We start from the raw sequence: 3,291 nt of genomic DNA on the forward strand, positions 1-3,291 counted from the left end.
GAGGCAGAGGGCTGAGCGCGCCGTCTGGTTGAGGCCAGGGGGGTTTTAAGGAGATGGGTCTTGCTTCCCCACCTCTGCTCCATATTCTTTACTGCTTTTTTTTTTTTTTTTTTTTTTTTGACAGGCAGAGTGGACAGTGAGAGAGAGAGAGACAGAGAGAAAGGTCTTCCTTTGCCGTTGGTTCACCCTCCAATGGCCGCCGTGGCTGGCGCGCTGCGGCCGGCGCACCGCGCTGATCCGATGGCAGGAGCCAGGTGCCTATCCTGGTCTCCCATGGGGTGCAGGGCCCAAGCACTTGGGCCATCCTCCACTGCACTCCCGGGCCACAGCAGAGAGCTGGCCTGGAAGAGGGGCAACCGGGACAGAATCCGGTGCCCCGACCAGGACTAGAACCTGGTGTGCCAGCGCCGCAAGGCAGAGGATTAGCTTACTGAGCAGTGGCGCCGGCATTTACTGCTTTTAATAATACTAGCGTTTAACACATACCTGCTGAGTTTAGCGATGTCATTGTGGCTACCTGATGGGCAAGGAAACGGGGATTCAAACAGGTGTGCAGACTTGCCCAAGGCTATACAGCCACGTAGACGGAGGACTCAGGTTCAAGTGCAGGTCTCTGAGAATAAAGGAGATACTCTCCTGCCACTCTGGCATATTTATCTGGTTCTAGAAATTCTGGGGACTGGTGCGGTGGTGTAGCAGGTAAAGCTGCCTCCTGCAGTGCTGGCAGTATGTAGTTCGAGTCTTGGCTGCTCCACTTCTGATTCAGCTCTCTACTATGGCCTAGAAAGTAGGAAGTGGAAGATGGCCCAAGTGCTTGGGCCCCTGCACCTGTGTGGGAGACCTGGAAGAAGCTCCTGGCCCCTGGCTTCGGATTGGCCCATCTCGGGCCGCTGCAGCTATTTGAGGAGTGAACCAGTGGATGGAAGGCCTCTCTGTCTCTCTCTGCCTCTGCGTCTGCCTCTCTGTAACTCTGCCTTTCATAATAAATAAGCATTTTTTTTAAAGTCTTGAATGGCAGAAGGCGTACGTTTTGGGGGGGGATTTCCCATGAGCATTTGGCTCAGTGGTCTCCACTCAGCAACACCTGCCTTGGGCCCTTCTTATCATCCTAACCCTGAGGGGTGAGTACCTGGAGAAGGAGTTGAAGCCTCTACTCCCAGTGGTGAAAAAAAAACAGATATCCAAACAAAAACTCCTTGATATCATCAAATTACACCAGGGTTGCATTTTAACGATCCTGTTTTATTTCTAGCTCTATGAGGCCCGATGCAAGCTTTTAGAAGTGCGTTTTTATGAGATTCAAGGATATTTATTTTACATGCCCTTTAAAAAGTGCCAGTACCATAAATAACAATAGCTAACATTCGGTTCCTGCTTTATGCCAGGCGCTCCGCTAAGACATTAGCATGGATTATTTCTTCTCATCCTCACAATGTCAGCAAGGTAACCGTGGAGACGAGAGCCCCGACAGCCTCCCATGCTTGTGCAAGTGGTCTTGTTGGCAGACACGGCTGGAATAGGCACGGGAGGCAGAGAGCAGCGGTCAGCAAGGCAGCAAGGTTCACGGAGCACCCTGCAGAACGGGCGGGCACCTCTCCGCCGGATCAGAGGAGTGCCCGGTCTACGCTCAGCCTGGGCGGTGGGCCCGCTTCTTCCTCCCCACCCCGGGTCTTCCACTTGGTGCTGGGCAGGGAGGATTCTCCTGGGGAGCTCCCTTAGGGGGAACGCTGGGACCGCTGATAAAGTGACTGGGGCACGGACAACACTGGGTGGCTTCCAAGGCGTGCTTTTGAGGCCGCTCTGTTCTTTCCCGCAGGTGTTTTGCTTCCCTTCCCTTCCCTTCCGCCCCTCTCGTGCACACAGGCTGACTTCTGTCTTCCCATCCGACAGCCCAAGCTGGGATCCTCAAGTACAGAGAACCGGCGCCCGTTCCGCGCTGCCCCTCGCTGCAGGTTGCTCCGGCTCCGATCTCTCCCGGGCGCATCTGGCTCGCTCCACTGGTGGGTGGAGCGGTCTCAGGGCTCCTGGAGGGGAGGCGCTACCCTGGGCAGCGTTGAGCGCGACGGGAGCTCCGCCAGCAGCCACGACTCTCACGGCCCAGCAGGAGTCACAGTTGCCACGAGAGTCAGCGTGCAAGTCCCACGGATGGGTGCTCACAGGGACCGCAGGCACAGTGGTGGACGTGGGAGTCACCCTGGAAACCTTGCCTTGCAAGAGCTTCGACAGGGGGGACGCGAGGCAGCACTGGTCCTTTCTGTCTCTTGTAACGCGGTTCACACTGGCCGAGTGCTCACCAGACATTTATAGACACAGGACCCTTACATCCTCACCACTGCCCTTTGCGGTGTGTACCACAATCACGTCCATTTCACAGATGAGGAAACTGAGGTGAGCAGCTTGCCCAGGGTCTCACTGCTGGCAGCTGACTGAGTGTAGACTCAAAACCGGCACTCTGACCTCCCCACTTTGACCCCACCCCTCCGAGGGTCCTTGCTCTGACCACCCTGTTCCCCCTTCTCCAGCACACGGAAAACTTGGCTTTGGGTGTGGGCCCCACCCGGCTCCTGCTTCCTGGAAGGATGAGTGTGCCGGTTGGTCCCTGCTCTTGAGAGCCACTGTCTCACTAAATTCCCTCATCGTCTTGCCCAGGTGTTCATTATTATGAACCCCATTCGGCAGATGGCAACATTGAGGCTCAGTGAGGTCAGATGGAGATCAACCTGCCAAGGTGTGACAAAGGCAGGATTCAAACCGACGCCTGTCTCTCCTCAAAGCCTTGGTGCTAAACCAGCATTTTCCACCCTCTGCACTGTTGTGTGGGGCTGGATCAGACTTGGTTGTGGGGTGAACACGGGAGGATGTGTACTGGCACCTCTGACCTGCACCCCCTGGACGCCAGCTGTACTTCTTCCTCGGCTGTGAGCCCCTCCCCAGGCATCTCCAGGCAGTGCCAAAAGAAGTGTGTGGCAGAGGAAGGATCTGAGCCCTGGCTGGGACCCCCCCCAGTCCCCTGTACCCACTGAGCGCTGGGACCCCCCAGTCCCCTGTACCCACCGAGCGCTGGGACGCCCCCAGTCCCCTGTACCCACCGAGCCCCTCGTGCTGAGGGCTATGGGGAAGGGCTGGCTGATGGGACTGCTTTCATGCAGGGCCGGATCTTGAGCCAGAAGCGACGTTCACGCTCTTCTAATGAGAGCCTGAGAGCAGGTGTTCCTGTGACCCTGCCCCTGGCCCCACTGCACTGCCTGGGTACTGCCTGGGTGCCGTGGTGCCCGGGACCACTGAGGGATC

Source organism: Lepus europaeus, chromosome 5 (genome assembly GCF_033115175.1).
Source record: "Lepus europaeus isolate LE1 chromosome 5, mLepTim1.pri, whole genome shotgun sequence".
In the NCBI taxonomy this organism is placed as follows: domain Eukaryota; kingdom Metazoa; phylum Chordata; class Mammalia; order Lagomorpha; family Leporidae; genus Lepus; species Lepus europaeus.